Source organism: Centruroides sculpturatus, unplaced genomic scaffold (genome assembly GCF_000671375.1).
Source record: "Centruroides sculpturatus isolate CEXI.00-Female unplaced genomic scaffold, Cexi_2.0 scaffold441, whole genome shotgun sequence".
Classification (NCBI taxonomy): Eukaryota; Metazoa; Arthropoda; class Arachnida; order Scorpiones; family Buthidae; genus Centruroides; species Centruroides sculpturatus.
Genome location: NW_019384822.1, coordinates 378,968 through 391,616, shown reverse-complemented (window position 1 = coordinate 391,616; position 12,649 = coordinate 378,968).

Here is a 12,649-nt window from a genome sequence, read left to right as displayed (position 1 = left end):
AAAAAAAAAAAAAAAAAAAAAAAAAAAAAAAAAAAAAAAAAAAAAAAAAAAAAAAAAAAAAAAAAAAAAAAAAAAAAAAAAAAAAAAAAAAAAAAAAAAAAAAAAAAAAAAAAAAAAAAAAAAAAAAAAAAAAAAAAAAAAAAAAAAAAAAAAAAAAAAAAAAAAAAAAAAAAAAAAAAAAAAAAAAAAAAAAAAAAAAAAAAAAAAAAAAAAAAAAAAAAAAAAAAAAAAAAAAAAAAAAAAAAAAAAAAAAAAAAAAAAAAAAAAAAAAAAAAAAAAAAAAAAAAAAAAAAAAAAAAAAAAAAAAAAAAAAAAAAAAAAAAAAAAAAAAAAAAAAAAAAAAAAAAAAAAAAAAAAAAAAAAAAAAAAAAAAAAAAAAAAAAAAAAAAAAAAAAAAAAAAAAAAAAAAAAAAAAAAAAAAAAAAAAAAAAAAAAAAAAAAAAAAAAAAAAAAAAAAAAAAAAAAAAAAAAAAAAAAAAAAAAAAAAAAAAAAAAAAAAAAAAAAAAAAAAAAAAAAAAAAAAAAAAAAAAAAAAAAAAAAAAAAAAAAAAAAAAAAAAAAAAAAAAAAAAAAAAAAAAAAAAAAAAAAAAAAAAAAAAAAAAAAAAAAAAAAAAAAAAAAAAAAAAAAAAAAAAAAAAAAAAAAAAAAAAAAAAAAAAAAAAAAAAAAAAAAAAAAAAAAAAAAAAAAAAAAAAAAAAAAAAAAAAAAAAAAAAAAAAAAAAAAAAAAAAAAAAAAAAAAAAAAAAAAAAAAAAAAAAAAAAAAAAAAAAAAAAAAAAAAAAAAAAAAAAAAAAAAAAAAAAAAAAAAAAAAAAAAAAAAAAAAAAAAAAAAAAAAAAAAAAAAAAAAAAAAAAAAAAAAAAAAAAAAAAAAAAAAAAAAAAAAAAAAAAAAAAAAAAAAAAAAAAAAAAAAAAAAAAAAAAAAAAAAAAAAAAAAAAAAAAAAAAAAAAAAAAAAAAAAAAAAAAAAAAAAAAAAAAAAAAAAAAAAAAAAAAAAAAAAAAAAAAAAAAAAAAAAAAAAAAAAAAAAAAAAAAAAAAAAAAAAAAAAAAAAAAAAAAAAAAAAAAAAAAAAAAAAAAAAAAAAAAAAAAAAAAAAAAAAAAAAAAAAAAAAAAAAAAAAAAAAAAAAAAAAAAAAAAAAAAAAAAAAAAAAAAAAAAAAAAAAAAAAAAAAAAAAAAAAAAAAAAAAAAAAAAAAAAAAAAAAAAAAAAAAAAAAAAAAAAAAAAAAAAAAAAAAAAAAAAAAAAAAAAAAAAAAAAAAAAAAAAAAAAAAAAAAAAAAAAAAAAAAAAAAAAAAAAAAAAAAAAAAAAAAAAAAAAAAAAAAAAAAAAAAAAAAAAAAAAAAAAAAAAAAAAAAAAAAAAAAAAAAAAAAAAAAAAAAAAAAAAAAAAAAAAAAAAAAAAAAAAAAAAAAAAAAAAAAAAAAAAAAAAAAAAAAAAAAAAAAAAAAAAAAAAAAAAAAAAAAAAAAAAAAAAAAAAAAAAAAAAAAAAAAAAAAAAAAAAAAAAAAAAAAAAAAAAAAAAAAAAAAAAAAAAAAAAAAAAAAAAAAAAAAAAAAAAAAAAAAAAAAAAAAAAAAAAAAAAAAAAAAAAAAAAAAAAAAAAAAAAAAAAAAAAAAAAAAAAAAAAAAAAAAAAAAAAAAAAAAAAAAAAAAAAAAAAAAAAAAAAAAAAAAAAAAAAAAAAAAAAAAAAAAAAAAAAAAAAAAAAAAAAAAAAAAAAAAAAAAAAAAAAAAAAAAAAAAAAAAAAAAAAAAAAAAAAAAAAAAAAAAAAAAAAAAAAAAAAAAAAAAAAAAAAAAAAAAAAAAAAAAAAAAAAAAAAAAAAAAAAAAAAAAAAAAAAAAAAAAAAAAAAAAAAAAAAAAAAAAAAAAAAAAAAAAAAAAAAAAAAAAAAAAAAAAAAAAAAAAAAAAAAAAAAAAAAAAAAAAAAAAAAAAAAAAAAAAAAAAAAAAAAAAAAAAAAAAAAAAAAAAAAAAAAAAAAAAAAAAAAAAAAAAAAAAAAAAAAAAAAAAAAAAAAAAAAAAAAAAAAAAAAAAAAAAAAAAAAAAAAAAAAAAAAAAAAAAAAAAAAAAAAAAAAAAAAAAAAAAAAAAAAAAAAAAAAAAAAAAAAAAAAAAAAAAAAAAAAAAAAAAAAAAAAAAAAAAAAAAAAAAAAAAAAAAAAAAAAAAAAAAAAAAAAAAAAAAAAAAAAAAAAAAAAAAAAAAAAAAAAAAAAAAAAAAAAAAAAAAAAAAAAAAAAAAAAAAAAAAAAAAAAAAAAAAAAAAAAAAAAAAAAAAAAAANGGTACATCCTTGCCACGTCTTTTTGATAAATAATCACCAACAGTTGATTTTGGACGATTTATATATGCTGCAATTTCTCTTATTGACTTGCCTTGTGATTTATAGGCATCAATCTGCCCTTTTTCATAATCAGATAAATTCTTTGTTCTACCCATTTTAGAACGTTGAACAACGTAAAGAATTTGTATTACAATTAGATATGTAAGCTAATTTGCATATTTCAATGCTTGAAACTGAACAATAATATTCTGTTTAAGTCATAAAATGAGTGCCTGTCCGGATAAATATGTAACAGTTTTTTTCTATAAGATTTTCAAAAATATTATTTTTAGTGACAAAATATTAATGTTTGATTAAAATTCTTATTTTGCAGTGTAGAAACATGTAAATCCATATTATTTTTAATAAAACATTTGTCACTTAATGCAGCAAATTTGTGTTTCACTTTAATTTTTTCGTGTCCGTATAAATTTGAAACACACCTTACTTAGAGAAGTCTTTTAGCTTTCGAATAAAAAGTTTCTACTCTCTATCTTTATTATAGCGTAGAAACGCTTTATTTATTGAATCTTTTATTCTATGGTCACGTGATGACATCAGAATTTCCGGGTCTCTTTCGGTAACAAGTCCGCCCCTGGTCGGAATCGGAGTTGGAGTGGATGGTAAGGAAAAGTCGGAGTCGGAGTTGGAGTCGGTAGATTTTTACACGACTCCACAGCCCTGAAATAAACAGACTTCTTACATAAGTTTTGACTAAATTGACATTTTATAATGGTAGACATTAATAAATTTATGACTTTAATATGCATTAACTCTATTTACGCACTTAGTATAAATCGATATAAATTGCTTAGTTCTCCAGTTTTAATAAATGGACAATTAATGAAAATATTTTTAATGAATTAATGAGACTCTTGAGACTTTAGTAGTAAGTATTACATAAATCAATAAAAAAACCTAAGTACTGGTAGATTCAAAAATAAATTATAAATATAGTTTTCTTATACTTATACAAAAGCTTTTAATTAAATTGGTAGAGTTTGTTTTCGTTTACGTTTGCTTCACTTTATTTAATGCATTTGTACTCGTAGTCCCTCTTTTCATAAAAACAGAATGCTTTTTCACAGTTGTTTACGTTGCAAACAACTATTCAATTATTATTGTGACAGGAGGGTCGGCACCTCTTTGATGGTGACTCGTCAGAACTGACACCACCGTGTCTTATTCGACACGGAAGCCGCGACGGTAGGGGTGCGACTATGCAGACGCGAGCGAGCGAATTTTCCGAGTGAGCGAGAATATGTGGCGAGAGGAGGCGAGACGCGATAAATATCAAAACCTGTCAGATATGTGCGACAACCAGAAATTCGCTCTCGCCAGCGTTATTTCTCGCTTCTCGTTTGTGCATGGTTTTCCTTTGCGAAAACTAAATCGCTCGCAACCTCTCGCTCGCTCTAAATTCGCGTCTGCATAGTCGCACCCTAGATTGGTTTATTTTTAAGTAGGTCACCGAGTGGCTGCTTGCGCGAGCAATCGTGTTCCAGATGGAGACTGAGAGACAGCGAGTTGGAAGTGACTCACTGGGACACTAAGTTAACAACTAAATAACTGTTTATTTGTAAGAGGAGAATACATAGTATACATTTTCGTTAACGAGTTATAATATAACGAACTAAACAAGGTACAGATGCTGTCGCTTTTCGCGAGAGAGAGTTCACATGAGATTCCCGCAAGTATAAATATCTTGTAGAGGATCTTGTAGAGCAACTGTTGTAGAGGTTGGAGGCTTGCCGGTTGGGTCGAAAGGAAGAAAGTTCTAGATGATAGTTCTTATTCTGGGTGTCAGCAATAGATAATACGGCCGTAGGCAAGAAGGATGACGTACCCCTAGATAGAATTAAAACGATGTATCCGACGATATAATAGAACAATATATTCGATTATATAATAGAACGATATATGCGAATGTATAATAAAACGATGTATCCAAATGTATCCGAAATTTGAGGCACAGAGGAAACATGGGAGTGGCCTGGTTGAGGAATGGGCAACGAATACAACTATCGAGGGACTGGCGACAACTGCCTTGACTGTCCGTTTGATATTATATTAAAATGATAATATCGGGGCAGCAGGTCAGAAGGTCGCGTGAAAGCGTCTGTATCAACGCTGAAAACTTAAAAAAGGATATACTTCCAGGTGTGAAAGTTGACAGATAGTTGACAAAGTTGATGTTACCACGTAAGATTGTTTATGTTTAAGTCCGATTCTCACATTATCTTATATTTTTTGAATAGTCTGTACAATAAAAATGCTTTAAAATAAGTAAAAATACGTAAGAATTATGATTTTCTTTGGATAGATATTTTCTCAATTGCAGTAATCTGACATTCAACTTTATTTTGCGTTTCAATAACTACCCCTTGAAAATATACACTGTGTATTCAAGCATACAAAAGTGTTGCAATATCAAATAATTTGATTTACTCTACCCAAAGTAATAAAATAAAAGTAATAATACAGTAAATCTTCGCTAACTCGGATCCCGCCAACTGGGACTTTGAATAACTTGGACAAATTTTTTGAAAAATTGCACAGTAATTTAAAATTTCTTGACAATAGAAAAATTATTATTACGAGTAATTATATTTAACGAGTGTTTTCTATATCCAAAAGTCATTGACATATTCCTAGTGCATTGCATTACTATAGTCGGTAAGTTACGAAAGACTGTACTGCACATTGTTGTACACTGTTATGTCATGACATGTATAAATTCTCACTGTCGTCCGTCCATCCTTAATCTTGATAGTGAAGTAAGATAAATGAAAGTCTACACAAATTTTTGGAAAGCTACGGGGCCGATTAACTATATTCGATCTTTCGGTGCAAACCAAAAGTAACCAATTCAAAACTTTCCCCTGTAGGAGTTAGATGACCGCATGACACTCTTGTTATCAGGAAAAGTAAGATGTGCAGGGGAAACACACTACTAATTTAAGGTAAAGAACATATATTTTAAATTNTTAACTATATTCGATCTTTCGGTGCAAACCAAAAGTAACCAATTCAAAACTTTCCCCTGTAGGAGTTAGATGACCGCATGACACTCTTGTTATCAGGAAAAGTAAGATGTGCAGGGGAAACACACTACTAATTTAAGGTAAAGAACATATATTTTAAATTTGATAAATTTAAAAAATATTAAAAATATATGATTAAAAATTGCAGTCAGGCATTGTGACGATGTCACAATAAATAATTGCTCGTTTCCTCTAGTAATAAATTCAGCAGTATAAGGAATTAAAGATCAGTAAAACTTCTGTGTAAAGTTGATCGTAATAAATTACCCTTCTGTACCTTCTAGTTTTCCACATCGTCGGAGAAAAAAAAAATCTGCTAACAGGAACAAACTTCACCCCTATTAGTTCAAGTTAACCAGGTTTTACTACATTAATTAATATTTATGAACTAGCAGATGAACACGTTGTTGCTGGGGCAAAAAGTAACGATAGCGAAGATTAAAATTATTAGTTATAGCCGTTCTTACCCGTTTTCATCGGGTGCAAGAATTAGGTCCCCCTCTTACGCGACTAATTACAGAATTTTTAGATAGTCTAAAAATATGTTTGATTTCCTGCAAAAACGCAAAAAACTGCATCTAAAATCGTACATTAAAAGCAGACTTCTTTAGAGTAATCCTTAACTCTCTCCATCGCGGGATGAATTTCAAAAAATCACTTTTTAGTGTGCATTCTCGTGACATAACTATGTACCAAATTTCAACTTTTAACTTCTAACCGTTTGGGCTCTGCGCTTATTATTATTATTATCAACCCATCTCGATTATATTGTAAGATTAACAGTTTTATCTTCTAAATATTTGTACATATATTAGAATAATAAATATTTCAAAGTTAAAAAAAGAGAATAACTTAACAATTTTTATTTTGACTCTAGCAAACGTTTTCCACACTATTTTGCAAATAAGTATACGGATAACAGTTTATCTGCATAACTACTTGCAAAACGGTTGTTTTGTGAAAAAAACTTCTGTTGAAAATTAATTAATCTATACTAATATTATAAAGAGGTAATGTTTGTAAGTTTGGATGTAGGGGTAATCTCCGAAACTACTTATCCGATTTCAAAAATTATTTCACCAATATTTAGAATGGAACTTCAGGGTGGACATAGGCTGTATATTATTCCGTTAAACATTCATATAAATTAAATGATATCATCTACGGTTAAGGCTTTTATGTCCAACAGATGGCGCTACGAGTACGACGCCCTAAGTTTGCTTTTCTGTGAGGCATTATGCTGTTCTGTGAAAATGAACTAAAGCAGATCATCATCTACCTATTTATATAAATAAAAATGTAATGTTCGTTTGTTCCTACGGATTCCTTTAAAATTTTGACACAACGCCGCATTCGAATACGCACGTGTTTTTATATAATATACGTGTCGAAATTCAACCCCACTGAAGGGAGATGGTTAGGATTAAGGCTTACGGTAAAAAACTCTGCTTCTATTTATACTATTTTAGATGCGGGTTTTTGCGTTTTTGATTGCGTTTTAATAGGATACGTCAACAGAATGTATACTAAGAAGAAATTTTTCGAAAAATTCCCCCCCCACGGGGGAAGTGTTATAAATTTATAATAGATACATTTTGAGCCACAACAACGCGTGGCGGGGGTCTGCTAGTTTTTAAATATAGATTAAACTAACGATATTATTTAAGAGCACGCAACATTAATTTTATAAATAATTTTGCAATATCTTCTTTATAGGTATTACATAAAATGGTCAACAAATTATAAATATTTCAGAGCGAAATGAATATTGATGAAAATGCGAATTAAATTTGATTTATGCGTCATTTCGTTATCGAAATTCCGAAGTAAATGGTTTACCAAACACATTTAAATCATTATAAATTATTGAAGAAAATGCTTTTCCATTAGAGATCATTCTATATATTTAGGATATATACAACTAAATAAGACGACAAGACATCTCATATTAACGACACGTCCGAAATCGGTCTTCAGAAAAGTACAAATTAAAACGTTTAATTAAAATTCATTATCATGACAGATCGATTTTATGAAATGATTGTGTGTATTTGTGATTGCATGAAGATATTCGGTGTATATTCTTTATATAATCCTAAAACATCATTTTACAAGAAACTTGCGCTCAAAACATACAGTATGATAATCATCATGATGTTTCTTTACATTAGTTACGGTAGTTTAAAAATCGTGTACGTTCCTGGAACAAAAAGTGGATACGTCACAGGAGTTGCTTTGAAATATTGGGAGAGAAAAGCTATCGTTCCAATTTTATCAAATACCTCTTGGTATATGTTTGTTGTTTTTATGGTTTCCAACTTTTTATATAAAAATATAGGAAATAAAGCAATTCTGTTTGTTAAAAAATGCAAGCAAATAAATTGTTCAAAAACGTGCAAAACCAAAATAACCAACAGAATAATTCGTATTATTTCTTTCTGGATTCCTCTTTATTTCTTTTTAGCGATTGTAGCAGTAGTGAGTAATATCAAAGCGACCATAAATGGCAGATTTGCTTCTGAATACGATACAAATCCGCAATATACAGTGTTTCTGACAGTAATTGATTCATTGGTGTTAATTTTTGGATACGGAGTAACTTTTTCAGTCGTTCTTCTTGCAATATTTTTGTTCAAAGTGCTCTGCATAATAACGGATGAAATTATCGAACAATTAAAAAATAACACAAATGATGAGGACGTATTTTCTATTTCCGAAACTTTAAAAATTTATAATACAGTATATCAATTAGTAGACGAATTAAATGAAATTTCTTCATCAATTCTTACTTACGGACTCTCAAATTACTTTTGCATTGACCTTTTATTATTATATCAAGCTCTGTTCAATGCATCTTCTAAACGAAGTTTAATGTTTTCACTCTTAGCGGCTGTGTTGATATTGATATGTCTGATTTTTATTATGGCGGTGTTGTGTTTAATTCATAAGAAGGTAAGTTAACTTTAACAATGTTTTAAAACTTACAATGTTCTAAAACTTATGTTTTTAAAGGGAAAGAAATTCCAAAGGTATTTGTTACAAATCATTACGAATGTAGATTCTGAAGATTCCTTTGTGGTAAGTTTCAATTGATAATAATGACAAATTATACAGTAGAGCATCGAAGTCCGAATCGATTGGGGACTAGGGTTGTTCGGAAAATCGATTTTTCGGATAACCGATTATGTACGAAAAAATATATTATTAATATAGTAAGTCTATATTAGTACAGTTAAACCTGTCTATGGCAACCACCCACGGTTCCTTCAAAAAGTGGTCTTTTAGACAGGTGCTCCTGTAATAACATTTCCGTACGTATTTTGTGCACTTTTTAGCCATTTCTACTAAAAAGTAGAACTCGAGGTGAGCAAAAATAAGCGAATTTTTTCAACGATAGAGCTATATTGGTATTGTTTTTATTCTTATCGGATAGCCCGATTTACAGGAGTCGTCGTGATATTATAAGACAGATTTAATATCAATATTTAAGATTAATACAATAGTGTCATTTTCTCGATTATAATGCACACTTTCTTTCTTCTGACTTAATTAATTCGACTTGGTTCTTTTCGTTCTCTCCTCAGTTACGTCATCGATATACAATCTTTCTATCACTTTGCTTTTGGTTTTCGTTAGTTTAATCTTATTTTAACTTTAAAAATACTGTATTTTTTAATATTTAATATTTTCTTTAATACAATAAGAAAAATTATTAATTAATAATAAAACGATTTTATTATTTTTTCTCATTATACGATTTCATTACATTCCGCGATTGTCCAATGACATTTGCGGAATCGAAAAAGGAAGGTTGCCTGTAAAACTGATTTTTGCATTTAAGCCCGATTTACAGGAGTCGTCGTGATATTATAAGACAGATTTAATATCAATATTTAAGATTAATACAATAGTGTCATTTTCTCGATTATAATGCACACTTTCTTTCTTCTGACTTAATTAATTCGACTTGGTTCTTTTCGTTCTCTCCTCAGTTACGTCATCGATATACAATCTTTCTATCACTTTGCTTTTGGTTTTCGTTAGTTTAATCTTATTTTAACTTTAAAAATACTGTATTTTTTAATATTTAATATTTTCTTTAATACAATAAGAAAAATTATTAATTAATAATAAAACGATTTTATTATTTTTTCTCATTATACGATTTCATTACATTCCGCGATTGTCCAATGACATTTGCGGAATCGAAAAAGGAAGGTTGCCTGTAAAACTGATTTTTGCATTTAATGCGCTTATTGTTTTTTGAATACTTTGCGTGCGAAAATTACTTGGATATTATTTTTCTAAAAATATCGTGGAAATAAGGTAGGTTGATACAGAAACTATTTATGCACATGTACTGTACTGTATATAAGCTTCAAAAAAATAAATAATAATAAATAAATAAATAAATAAATAAAATAAATTTTATCAAACGATGAGATCAGCCGATTAATTATATCGTGTACAATATTTTATATCCTTAGAGGTATAAAATACTGTAGGTCTATGGTAAAATAAATTTCGTTTTCCCATAGTTAAACTTCGCCGCTATTTGCCGTTGTGATAAACCATTTTCACTTTGATAATTTTAACACGATCTTCTAACAACAACACTTTGCGTTTCTTTCATTTTTTGGACATTTTCCAACAAACTGAAATGAATTTCCTTTGTTGCTAGACTAATTTATTAACACCTGCACCTAATTTCAAGGGTGGGAGAAGTGCTTGGGGTGGGTTCGAACGAGAGCTTAGACTAATTCATTATATTAGGAGGCGGAAACGTTGTTGAGATGGGTTCGAACAATAGTTTAGACCAGTGTTTTTCAACCTTCTTGAATACGCGACCCCTTTAAAGTTAAAAAATTCTGGCGACCACCACGGTCATATTAAAACTATGTCAATGATTTTAAAAACTACGTATTTAATTTTCTTTCTGTTGAGATTTAAATAACGATCAAAAAACCAATTGTACTGTAAAATAAACAGGCACAGCCTTCTCACTGAAATTGTAGTTTTTTTATTGTAGTGTAGGACCTACAAACACTTGCTTTTTCTTTTTTCCGCGACCCCCGTGTATGGCTTTGCAAACCCCTGGGGATCGCAACCCAGAGATTGAAAAACACTGGTTTAGACCAGATATATTCTCGGAAGTGGTCGCTTATTACAGTTGTTGTATGTTGTTTCCGACCAAAAATCGATGCCCGCGGTCGCATTACACAGGTGGTCGTTTAATACAGGTAACTTATACGAAGACTCTACGTATAAACTATTCCGTGCCAAAAATTTTTGCCTGTTTTGACAGGTGCCCGTCGAATGCAGGTGGTCGCCTAAGCAGTTTTCACTGTTTATCTCATAAATAGAGTGCATCCGGATGGCAGTCTACCACTCTGGGGTACCCTGGCTCGAATCCAAACGGGTCGAAAAATCCCCAGGAATTTTTCGGGGGTGGTCCGTTCAGATATGTCGGGTCCCGTGCCTCACCACCCGGCAGCCCCATTGTGGGCCTGGCCGAACTCACAGTGGCTTGCAAAAAGAGGCCCTTTTAGTGCCCACAGGGCGGAAAGAGTTAGAAAAATAATCCCATTAATATATCCCATGTTTAAATTTTTCTCCGTTGCGTGTCGCTTCGCGTTCCGTTGAATTTTCGTAGATGTTAGATCTAACGAAAATTTTTATTATAATAATCGTGGCTATTGTATCGTTAAAAATTATTTCTTTATTTTGTACAAACAAAATAAATATATTGAAAAATATAAAAACAAAAAATAATACTTTAGAAGTTAATCTAGTATCAAAAACGTTCGATTCAGCAGGACAGTCCGACTGGAACGTATTCGGTTAACCGACGTTTCGGTTGATCGACATTCGGATAATTGACGCTCTACTGTATTACAATTAAGCATTTAAGGTAATATTATGATTGTGCTGCCCAAATAAAAACTAATAACGAATCCTTACTAAACTTAAATAAATAAAATATGTTTTACTAGATTTTTTGTTTTATGCTTATAGTCCATATTTTACTATTGAAATACAGATATTCCTCGTATAACACGGTAGTAACGTTCCGAAAAAGTGTGGTATACGCGAATCCGTACTATGCGAAACAAAGCACTAATGCAAAACATATGGTTACATTCCAGAAGTTGGAAAAAGTATACTATTCTAAGAGATACGTATTTATTAAAGCAATCGATAATTTATTTGTAATGAATAATTAATTAACAATGACAAGTAAAAGTACTGTATTTTTTATTTTATTTTACTTTATTTTTTAATTTAATTTAATTAATCAATTTATTTTTTATTAAAATTAATTACAGTTAAAGAAGGGCGTTTTCTTTTTGCAAAGTATCGTCATTTTTTTGAGCTTTTCTCTTGATCTTTATCAGAAATAAGAACGTCTTCATATTTTATAATTTTTTTTATGCATGGCAGAATAAAAATATTTTATCAACCGAAAATTTGTTCAATCGAGTACCGGTCTATATTTTTTCAGAATTTATGTTCGACTACCGAACTATCCGGACGGCTCCAAAGCGGTATATCAAGGATTTTTTACCCAAAATTGAAATTTACATTTATACAGCAACTGCATTTCAATTAAAACCGTTTCTTTATATTAATTCCTCTTAAAATTTAACTATCTCTGCAATAGCATTTTAAAAAATACATTATTTTATTTTATATAGCCTATTCAATTTCAGGCTCTGTTGAATAATTTTACTGGAAATTTTAAGAGACAGCATAGCAATTCCAAAAAATGTTATGATAAAATAAATTTTATAGTTTAATAAAGTGAATTACATTAAGTATTACAGTTTTAAGTAAATTAAATGTTTACATTTCTTCTCCCGTTGTTTTTACGGATAGTTTAACGTAATATAGAAACTGAATTGTCTATGTTTTTTTATTTCAATAGAAAATATGTAAATTTTTCAATGTAGTGTTAGGCCTACTTGATAAATAAATTTTATCAACAACTAGCAGACCCCGCCACGCCTTGTTGTGGCTCAAAATGTATCTATTATAAATGTAAAACACTTCCCCCGTGCGGGAAATTTTTTCGAAAAATTTTTTTAGTGTACATTCTCTTGACGTACCCTATTAAAACGCAATCAAAAACGCAAAAACCCGCATCTAAAATAGTATAATAGAAGCCAAGTTTTTCACAGTAAGCCTCAATCCTGTCTCTCTCCCTTGCGGTGGAATATCGAAAAATTACTTCTTAGTGTACATTCTGTTGACGTACCCTATTAAAACGCAATCAAAAACGCAAAAACCC